This window comes from Pteronotus mesoamericanus, unplaced genomic scaffold (genome assembly GCF_021234165.1).
Source record: "Pteronotus mesoamericanus isolate MK-2021 breed Mesoamerican mustached bat unplaced genomic scaffold, CSHL_Meso_final scaffold_137, whole genome shotgun sequence".
In the NCBI taxonomy this organism is placed as follows: Eukaryota; Metazoa; Chordata; class Mammalia; order Chiroptera; family Mormoopidae; genus Pteronotus; species Pteronotus mesoamericanus.
In genome coordinates, this window is record NW_026555306.1 from 3,262,809 (window position 1) to 3,274,411 (window position 11,603).

General features: G+C 45.9%; 1 pseudogene; it reads right to left on the reverse strand.

The window, feature by feature from the left end:
• Nucleotides 1-1,039: 1,039 nt before the first annotated feature.
• On the reverse strand, nucleotides 1,040-11,245 carry LOC129082677 (refilin-B-like; annotated as a pseudogene).
• Nucleotides 11,246-11,603: the final 358 nt, after the last annotated feature.

The window sequence follows — 11,603 nt, forward strand, 5'->3', positions numbered from 1 at the left end:
GCCTTGGCAGATGGAGAGAGCATCTCCCTCCAGAGCCCAGGACAGATTGGTGTCGTGTCCTGTTTATTAGTGACATGCTCTTCCCCCAGGACAAGGCCAGGCTGCCCAGTATGAACAATTCAGGTTTCCTCCCTTGGGGGTCTGTCTCCTGTAACGCAGCCCACCGTGCGCTGGAAGCCCTGGTCCTCTTCCCTCGCCCTGCGGGAAATGGGGCTCCAGGGACGGGTGCGAACGCAGCTAGTCCGGTTACTCTCCGTTGCTGGGAGTGGGAAGCTGTCCTTTGTCTCTGACTCAGAAGTCTTGTGTCTTCTGAGAGAAACCAGTTAAATGATAGGATTAAGTCTCTTCCCAGTTCCCGACAGTTGGTTTATTTCTGTATATTTTTATTTATATCTTGTCATGTTTCTGAAAGGACTCATGCATGTCCCAAATGGCTGTTTGCTACCACAAGAAAAGAAAGACAAACTCGTATATAAAGGATTTTGCCTTGTTAATTCATAGAATTTATACTGCTTTTGAACTTTATTGAGATATAATTTACGCATCATAAAGTTTACCAGACTCAGGTGCATGAATCAGTAATTTTTTTTGGCTGGCTGCATCTTAAGATTTTCCATTTTTTTTGAGGGATGCCATCAGACTCCCCAGGAACACATTCTGGGTGGTAAAAATTCCCCCCGGGTGACTGGAGGACCTCCAGGTGTCCTGGCACACGCTGTGGGTGGCATTGCAGGAGAAGAAACAGAAAGCTGGGAAATCTGAATCGGTCTTCATTGCGACAGCTTTGTCGACACAATCACTGAGACTCGAATTCTCCTCTGACGGCACCCAGACGAGACCATCCCGCAGAGCTCGCTGCCGCGACGGGCGTGCTCTCTGTCCACGCTGCCCAGTGTGGGAGCCACCAGCGCATGTGGCTGTCAAACACTCGCGATGTGGTCAGTGAAGCTGAGGCGCTGAATTATTAATTTCATTTACTTTTCATTGATTTAGGCAGCCAGGGTGTCCAGTGCCTGCAACCCTGGACAGCACAGGTCCATTAAATGGCCATGCCGCTGCCTTCGGAGAGCCCCTTCGGATGCGGAGAGCGACCTGGAGGAGGTCGCTCCAGGACCTCCTCCCCGGAACACATCCCTGAGCCAGGGCCTCGACTCAGCAGGTCCTGGGAGAGCTCGGGGCCCGGGGACTCGCTCTGGTTCCTATCGCTCTGGCTCTTCCTGGGTTTCTTGTTTCCAAGCTGCAGCTGAACCCATCCCAGGTGAGCCAAGCATGAGGTGCTCCCGGCTTAGACCTCACGACCTCAAAGGGGCTCGCTGGTTTCCTTTCCCTAAGAGGTGACTGCCACCATCACAGAGAGACGTCCGTCCTACAACTGGGCCCATCTAACGCTCCCTGCAGGGCGCGGTTATCATAATTTTGTAAACCCTCTAAACAGCGGCAATATGGTAGGATACTTTTGGTCTCATTGCCTCAATTTTAAAATGTGGGTATTTAAAATTAACCAAGAGGTTGATAATTGTTTTGCCTTGCTTTATTTTCCAATAAAGAGCATCCTCAGAAAATAGGAAAGAGGCATACACACCTGGACTCTGTGAAGTCCACCAGATTGCAGTGCCCGGTGAGCCTGGGTCTCCTTACTCACCTGTAGACCATGCACGGCGACTATGTTCAGACAGGTGAGACTTCCTTCTCGTATGGACTCTTTCGGGCCCTGATTAGGGTGGTTCTGGGCATTGATCCCCGCCAGAGGGAAGCTCCGCTAATGGGACCGAGCCTCGGACAAGCTGGAACAAGCCCTGGGATGGACGTGTCCCCCAAGTGGGAAGTGTACACGGTGAAGGTGCGGGTCGGGTAGGAGCGTCCGCAGCAGTTTTGTAGAGCACAACGGTGTCCTTAAATCAGTTTATCCTCATGAGCGTGCAGATACCAACCCACATCCAAGGACCCAATCTGCGGACCTGGAATTTACCATGTGTTAAAGGGAAAAACCACTCCCAGGCCCAGGGTCTGAAATGACAAATGCAGGGGCAGCTTGGCTCCTCCCTTAGTTAAGTAAACTCTACTTGCAATATTGGGGTCATCAACCCCGCTGGAATCTTCAGGGCTCAATCTTTTCGGTGAAATATGCAAATCTGAGTGCAGATGCAGGTGGTAGACACATCACGGGAGACCGTCGGGGCAAGGGGAGACGCGCTCTCTAAGTGTGTTTCTCAGACTGGGTTTTCCAAAGGTGAACAGTGTATTTACTACCCCACATTCCCACCTGCAGCGTGACCTTGCCACTCCCCCATCAGCGGGTGGGGTCTGACTCCCCTGCCGTTCATTCTGGCCCAGCCCTAATGACTCCCTGCCCTCAAAGGGGCACAGGGGGAGTTGTGTCGCTTCCCTGGCTAGGTCAGACAAGGTCACATCATGCGCATGGGCTAAGGGCGGGGTCGGGGGGGCCTGGAGGGAATGGGGTACTGGGCAGAGGGGGATAAAAGGGAGGAAAAAATGGGACAACTGTCATAGCATAATCAATAAAATATACTTAAAGAAAGAATATTTCTAGACAGAATATTGAATGTATGCAGTGGCTTCTTTTAGCCGCATATGATCAGAAGAGGGATATGAGATGTAAGAAAAAGAGGGAGAAAGTGTCCAGTTTTCAAGAAAATATGAGGGGAAATGCATAGAGTTGCCAGGATCGGCTGAGTCTACAAATAAAACGGTTTCTCAGTCCCAGTCTCTCCAAATGACAAGATCCTCAAATTAGGAAACAGATTCTTGGCAAAGATCAAGCCCAGGGTGAAGCCGTGAGGTTGTCTGTAAGGCCTCAGAACTACCCAGGATGATGCCACCATAGGGAGCCTTTCAGCGAAGCAGGGTGTCCTCTACGTATCCCAGGTCACAGCTCCTGGGCCCTGCCAATGAAACTCAAGGGCGACCAGGAATCTCAAGGCAATTGTATCACAAAGGGGGCTCCAGGTACAAACAAGGGCCTCTATCAAAGAGATATGCACCGTCGTGTTTGCCTTATGGGTAATCCCACCCATAAAATTTATAGAATATTTATATTTTTAAGAAAATTTTGTACTAACAGAGCACTATCAGCGTGGACTGAAAGTGACAGAGAAATACAAAATAAAAAGATACCTATAGATCAGCAACATTCCATCAGCTCGAGTTCTCCGGAAAAGCAGAACCAATGGAATCTTTCTTGACCTTTCTCTCCCTCTTACCCCCCACCTCTCTCACACACACACAAGCGTCACATGCCCTGGCCAGCGGTGCCCTCTACTCCCTCCCTGCGCGCCCAGGGTCACCTTGAGTTTTATTAGTATTTGCTGCCATGTTTGGAGGCATCGCCTAATGAATTTGAACACTATTGACATGGGTGACGGTGGAGGCCAGCAATGTGTGGATGACTGTGGCACCATGAAAGGTCACATCATGGACACCAGAAAGTAGAAGAAAAAGTGTCAGGAGTCACCGGCAGTGATTGTGTCCACTCAGGACTGGAAATCCTGTGGAGGCAAGTGCTCCCCTTGAACTGGATTGTTTTGAAATCTAGCACAGCCGCAGAACCTGGCTGATAGTAATTTTTCCACTAGCTATTCTTCCAGCTGTTCTTTGCATCAGACTCCCTGTTGGGCTGGGGAGGTGCGGTAGGACCCAAGTGTCTGAGCCTTTAGATATGACCACAGCTGCAATCACCCACATTTGTCACACAAATTCCTCTTAGGCTTCCTAGTTCCAAAGGATGGTAACTACTTTCTTTCTGGAAATATGAAGTACAGGGACATAAATTTGGAAACACCATGTTTTCACTCACTTATCTGTTAATGGGCACTTTTGTTGTTTCCATAGCTGGGCTGTTGTAAGTAGTGCTGCACTGAACATAGGAGTGGGTACATATATTTTTTCAAATTAACGTTTTGTTTCTTTGAATATAAACCCAGAAGTGGATTGGCTGGGTCATAGTCCAGTTTCATTTTTAATTTTTCAAGGAACCTCCATACTGTTTTCCACAGCGGCTGCACCAATCTGCATTCCCACCAACAGTGCATGAGGGTTCCCTTTGCTCCACGTCCTAACCAACACTTGCCTGTTGATTTATTGATGATGGCCATTGTGACAGGTGTGAGTCTATATCTCACTGAGGTTTGAATTTGCATTTTTCTGATAATTAATGACTAATATCTTTTCATATGAGTATTGTCTATTTGTCCTTTTTGGAGAAGTGTCTGTTTAGGTTCTTCGCCCATTTTTTAATCGGATTGTTTGTTTTTCGGTGTTGATTTGTATGGATTCTTTGTAAATTTTGTATATTAACCTGCTATCAGATATATCTTCGGCAAATATGTTCTTCATTTCAGGAAGTTGTCTTTTCATGTTAATGATGGTTTTATGCTGTGCAAAGATTTTTTAGTTTGATGTGGTCCCATTTATTTTTTTCCTTTTTTAGTATGTTTTATTGATTATGCTATTACAGTTGTCCCATTTTTTTCCCCTTTATGCCCCTGCATTGTTCCCTCTCAGGCCCCTCCCTGACATACAGTGTCACAATGCAGTGACCTGGTTTGCCGCGCCCTGGTGAATACCTACGGGTCTCCCTTTACAATATAACAGCTGTGTCAAAACAAAGAAATATGCCCCAAATGAAAGGATAGGTCAAAGTTCCATAAAAAGAACTAAGTGACCAGAAGATAGTCAACCTTTCAGATGCAGAGTTCAAAACACTGGTAATCAGGATGCTCACAGAAATGGTTGAGTATGGTCACAAAATAGAGGAAAAGGTGAAGGCTATACAAAGCAAAGTAAAGAAAAATATACAGGGAACCAACAGTAAAGGGAAGAAAACCAGGACTCAAATCAATGATTGGGAGCAGAAGGCAGAAATGAACATTCAACCGGAGCAGAATGAAGAAACTAGAATTCACAAAAATGAGGAGGGCTTAGGAACCTCTGGGACAACTTTAAATGTTTCAACATCCAAATGATAGGGATGCCAGAAGGAGAAGAAGAGGAGCAAGGAATTGAAAACTTATTTGAAAAAATAATGAAAAAAGAACTTCCCCCATTTGGCAAAGGAAATAGACTTCCAGGAGATCCAGGAAGCTTAGAGTGTCCCAAAGAAATTGGACCCAAGGAAAAACACACCAAGGCACATCATAATTACATTACCCAAGTTCAAAGTTAAGGAGAGAATCTTAAAAGCAGCAAGAGAAAAGGAGACAGTTACCTACAAAGGAGTGCCCATAAGACTATCAGCTGATTTCCCAAAAGAAAAGTTACAGGCCAGAAGGGGCTGGAAAGAATTATTCAAGTCATGAAAGGCAAGGACCTACATCCAAGACTACTCCACCCAGCAAAGCTATCATTTAGGATGGGAGGACAGATAAAGTGCTGCCCAGATAAGGTCAAGCTGAAGGAGTTCATCATCACCAAACCCTTATTATATGAAATGTTAAAGGGATTTATCTAAGAAAAAGATCAAAAACTGAACAGTAAAATGACAACAAACTCACAATTATCAACTGAACCTAAAAAAACAAAAACAAACTAAGGAAACAACTAGAGCAGGAACAGAATTACAAAAATAGGGGGAAGAGGAAGAATGGGGGTAAATGTACAGGGAAAAAGCAGAATAAATAGTAGGTAAAACATAGGCAGGGGGAGGTTAAGAATAGTATAGGAAATGGAGAAACAAAAGAATGTGTATGTATGACCCATGGCCATGAACTAAGGGGAGGGGGAGTTCTGGTGGTGGAGTGCAGTGTGGACGGGAATAAAGGGGAAAATAATGGGACAACTGTAATAGCATAATCAGTAAAATATATAAAAAGAGAAAAAAATAAGGGTACACTAACTGATATGAAGAACAATTTACAGGGAATCAACAGTAGAGTGGATAAAGCTGAGAATCAAAATAGCAATTTAGAATATAAGAAAGCAAAAAACACCCAATCAGAACAAGAAGAATCCTCCCCCCACCCACCCAAAGAAAATAAAGATAGAGTAAGGAGCCTCTGGGACAACCTCAAGAACACCAACATTTGCAGCTTGGGGGTGCCAGAAGGAGAGGAGAGCGAGCAAAAAATTGAAGACCTATTTGAAAAAAATAATGACAGAAAACTTCCCAAACTTGGTAAAGGAAATAGTCATGCAAGTCCAGGAAGTGCAGAGAGTCCCAAACAAGATGAATCCAAAGAGGTTCACACAAAGACACATCATAATTAAAATGCCAAAGGTTAAAGTCAAAGAGAGAATCTTAAAAGAAGAGAAAAGCAGTTACCTACAAGGAAGTTCCTATAAGACCAACAGCTAATTTCTCAAAAGAAACTTTCAAAGCCAGAAGGGATTAGCAAGAAATATTCAAAGTGATAAGCAGGGGCCTAGAGCCAAGATTGCTCTACTCAGCAAAGGTATCATTTAGAATTGCAGGACATATGAAGAGCTTCCCAGACAAGAAAAAGCTAAAGGACTTCATCATCACCCAACCAGTATTATAGGAAAGATTAAAGGGTCTTGTCTAAGAGGAAGAAAATCAAAAATATGAACAACAAAATGTCAATAAATACATATCTATCAATAATTGAATCTAAAAACGAAATAAATAAACAAGCAGAACAAGAACAGAATCATAGATACAGAGATCGTTTCAATGGTTGCCAGATGGGAGGGGAGCTGGGGAAATCAGGAAAAAGCTGAAGTGACTAAAACGTACAAATTGGTTCTTACAGAATAGTCATGGGGATATAAAATACAGCATAGGGAATAGAGCAGCCAAAGAACATATGTGCACGACCCGTGGACATGGACAATGGTGTGGGGACAGCCTGAGGGAGTGGGGGGCTCTGTCTGGGGGGGGACAAAGGGGGAAAAACTGGGACAACTGTAATAACATAAACAAGATATTAAAAAAGAGACACAGAGAAGAGCTGAATATGTCGTCATAAATAAAGATACCTAGAATCCATGCGGTACAAAGCAAAGCAAGGAAAACCATGTTAATATTAATGAAGTATTTAATTCAAAACTATAATTTTCAAATTTGGCAAAGGAAGTTCTTCAGACTGATGAGTACAACTCATGAAAAATATCTACCCATAACCTTCTAATTTCAAAGTGTTTATAAATACAAAAATATCATTTCCCTTTGCTTTAGATCAACACTAACGAAAACAAAGTTCAGCAAGACATTTAAAGTCTCTGTATAAAAAGTAACAATTGGGTAAGACATTAAGAAAAGACATCGTTACAGTAATAATATAGTAAGGAATGATGTTATTTTCCCGGAAAGGGGGCCATTGTAAAGCGCATGAGCTTCAAGCCAAGCAGAATCCAGTAGTCCAATAACTTCACTACGAAGCTTTCTTTCTGTGACTTCTCTTTTCAGTGTAGACTAGACCGCAGTGTAGACTGCATCCAAAGTGGCTTCCAGAAGCTCCCAAGGCTACAGCCTTTATCAGCAAAGGGCGAGGCAGAAACTACGCTGAAATCTTAGGGCACACTCCCTCTTTGTCGCTTCAGTTTTTATAAACACGGTGTGGGGATCGCTTGAGTGTAAGCCCTTTAAATCTTTTTTGATCTGAAATAAATTTAGACGTACAGAAAAGTTACAAAAATAGTTTCCATATACCTTTCATCCAACTTTTCCTACTTTTACCATCTTACATAACCACAGTACAATTATCTGAATCAGAAAAATAAGGTTGCCACCACACTTTTAAGGAAACTATAAATGGTTTTTTAAAAAGATGATTTATTGTTAAATGAAGGAGTCACAAAGCAAAATGGGATAGGACAGAGATGTCAAAGATAAATTTAAAAAATAGATTTCATCAGGTTGTATTCTGGATTTCATAAGGTTAGAAACTGGAAAAGTGTCCAACGAAAAGGTAATCCTTCTTTTTTAAAAGGTCTGGATTTGAAAACAACATTTTTTTCAGAAAATACAAATTATCTTCATTGCAGGAAAGCCATCATTTAAGAGCCTGAGATAAAAGACTTTAATTCATAAGTAAACTATCTCCCAGATACACTTAGGAATGTCTGGTTTTCCTGAGTGAGTTTTAAAAATCATTGCTTCCGCCTTGCAAATCAGCATGAATCCACCATTGATCAATGTTATTTATCTGCCCTGAAGTGTCCTGTTGAGCCTTCATTGGTGTCTTTTTTTCTGCAACTTTTAGCCAAGCAGGTTTGAGGGAAAAGGGTTGGAACTTAAGTTTGTTTCCTAGTGAATAACAAAATAAAACCTGCTTTTTCATTCCCATTGCTCATTCATAATCGCTCATTTCTACTTACTTTTCTGATATAATTCAGGTTCTCTCTCCACCTAGAATGATTTGCCTGAACTTAACGCAATTCCTCTAAACCAAAATCTCATGTGGACATCTCTGAACTTTGCTGTGGTCGAAGGCCATGTACTCCAGCCCTTGTCTCTCCTGACCTCACTCAAGTGTCCCCACCAGGCCAGGGCAAAACCTTGGGAATTCTCTTAACATAATTTAAAAATTACATTGATCACTTGTCTTAAAGAACAAGATTATGGAATCAGAGAGACAAATCCATTTTTATCATAAAGGCCATGTAATTTGCTTTTCCAAACACAGGAAGCATTCGTTGCTCTGCATGGCTAAGGAGACTATGGGGCCCCAGAGTGCCCGGCTGAGGGGACCCCCACTGAGCCCCTCCGGGGCAGACTCAGGACGGTCCAGCCCGCTGCAGGCTCCACCAGAGGATGCTTCCAGTCAGAAGCACGACAGACTAAATATTAAGTCTGAAGAGGGCACTGGACAGTTTGGCTCTATCGGCCTCCGATGCTTTAGGTGAAGGTGATTGTCATCACACCTGCTCTCCTCAGAACAAAAGTCCCTGGTGTGGCTCCGGGAAACCCCCAGAGCCATCAGTTCTGCTTTCAGGGCAGAGGGAAGCCATCAACAGACACCCGGAGGTGCAGCAGGAGTCTGGGCTTACAATAAACACTCTGTAACCGTCTAACGCTTGACATGATTGGGTTGTATTCGAGGAAATAGTCACAGTTTGTTCTTTCCAGTATTGCAAGAGCAAAAAGCCATCTGCCATTTTCTTCTCTCAGAAACCTCAGGGGTTGGCAGAAAGAAGAAGTGAGTGTTGGAGTGAGGGAGGGCGGGCAGGGCGGGCAGGGGGTGAAGCCAGTGGCAGCCTGGCCCACCGCACCCTCTTGTCCCAGTCGCTGTCCCTGCTTCTGAGGCCGGTTCCGCTGAATTCACAAAGTTTCTTCAGTTCACACTCAATGCCATGCATGTCACTTACACGAAAATGAAGGAAATGGGCACCATCACAAATACCCAGGTTTTGGAGTGGGCCTTGGCACATCCGTCTCTACTTTGACTCCATCTGGGGGAGCCTTTGCCTCATTTCAGGCCGAGACCGAAGGCACCGGTGGAATTCCCCTACCACGCGACACAATCAAAGTCCTAAGAGCCGTTGACCCAGGGTCCCTGGAGAGGACACACATCCTGATGAACCAGATCACCAGGAACATCTGTCCTGCCTCCTCCCAGGTGGCGTCAGGTCCCAGCTGTAGCCACCAGTTCCCACTGTGAATTAAAGCCCCTCAAGGAGTCTCAGAAAGCATTTTTCTAAGCACTCTTTTAAAATGCCACGTCTCTCTCTTTCTTTCCCCCTACCTCCCCCCAATGTTTTGCCTTATGAAAAAACAGGAAAGCGCTTAGAAACCCTAAAATACACATCAGGAGAGTTACACAAGCCTGAGGGGACGTGACCAGATGCCAAGGGCGCAAGGTGCTCTGCCAGACCCTGAGCTCAGAAGCAACCAACTGGTAGAAGGAATCGGAACCAAAGCCGTTGCTCCAGAAATCCGCCTACAGTTGATCTGACCCTCCCGAAGAGGCGGACACGGCATGAACCTTTTCTTTTCTTTTTAAAAAATCTTATTCTGCTGTTTGGGGTTTTGTTTGTTTTGCCTTTTTTTTTTTTTTTTTTTGATGTCATGGAAAAGATTTAGAGAATTTGAAGCGTTTCGATGAACAGAAAATGGACATGGGAATGGAAATACAAAATGGGATGAACCCCACACAGACTGAACCTACATGTGCGTCACAGCTCACAGAATTAGCACTGCTTTTGATGCAGCGAAGACACGCTGGGCTGAAATGTCTTAAAACTCACTCTTTCCATTCCAGAGACTTTTTCCAGGCTCTTTCTCAGACAAGCCGACCAATGGGAAAGGAGCTTTCCTTTCCCTCCCTATTTCAAATTGCGGTCCCTTTCCTTTTGCTGTAGTCTCTCTATTTTCTCATCAAATTGAGACTTGATGGCGGGAGTGGGGTTGGGGGAGGGCTATGCAGCAGCAAACTAGAAATAGACTCTTTTTAAGAACAATTTGACAATTTTTTAAAAACCAAATTCTCTCAATTATGATAAGATGCAGTGCCATCCCCCCCGCCCCCCTCAAGGCTGGGCTTAGAAGTATCTCTAGGTTAGATTCCCAGGGGCATGAATGACACGTGAGAATGTCGTGGCCCAGCGTGACCGGGGCAGCAGAAGAAGCCGGTCCAACCTCGCCCAGGAACTCTGCGGCCTGGAGCTCCACGCTGGACAGGAGCTTCCTCAGCGTCTTGAGGCAGTTGTCATCCCTGGCAGTGGTAGAGCCGGTCTTGGGATGCTTGGTGTAGACGATGGTAGCGCTGAGGAAGCGGGTGGGCTTGTGGCGCAGCTCGGCCTTGTAGTTGCGCCACGTGCAGTTGGGAATGCAGGTGACCGTCTGGCTGCAGGAGGCCACAGCCAGGCCCAAGGGCAGGTGGATGTCACCCATGATGTGCTGGCCTGACTGAGGGAGTGTACTTCACTTCTGTTGGCGGTGAGGGGTCCAACTCCACCCCGTCACCAAAGAACGCGGGAGCGGGGGGGGGGGGGGGGGGGTGGAGCTTTGGCGTGCAGGCGCAAGCAGAGGCTTGGTGGGGAGAGGGGAATGGGGGAGGGAGGCTGGACCGCGGAAAGGCTGGGCGGGTAGGCGGGGAGGGGAGTGGGGAACGGGGAGTAGGGGACGGGGGTGGGGGGTTGGGGGGGCGTGCGCCACGTCCGGGTGCAGGCGTAAGCTTTCCTCTGCCGCCGCCGCCGTCCCCAGCCGCCGCGAGCTCCCAGTGGCTGGGCCAGGGAGACGTCCCGGAATCCGGCTGTCCAGGACGCTATCGCCCTTCTTCTTCGTGTGCACGAGCTCGGGCACGTCCTGCCGGTTCAGCCGGCCCACCATCCTGTGCGCGCCCGGGGCCCAGGCCGGGACCGCGGACGAGCGAGGTTCGCGGACTCGGGCCGAGGCCGCTGCCTGCCCTGCCGCCCTGTATATAAACCTTTAAATTCCACTGGTTTTTCCACGAATATCATTCTTACGTCCCAGGATCATACCCTCTGTACTTACTCATTGTGCCTCCTTAGTCTTCTCCAGTCAGCATCTCAGGCTTTCCTTGTATTTGTGACCTTGACATTTTGAAGAGTACGTATCAATTCTTTTATAGAATGGATCTCAATTTGGAGATATGTCTTCTCATAATTGGACTGAGGTTCTGAATTTCGGGCAAGGAGATCATAAAAATAATGTGTTCTCAGCGCAT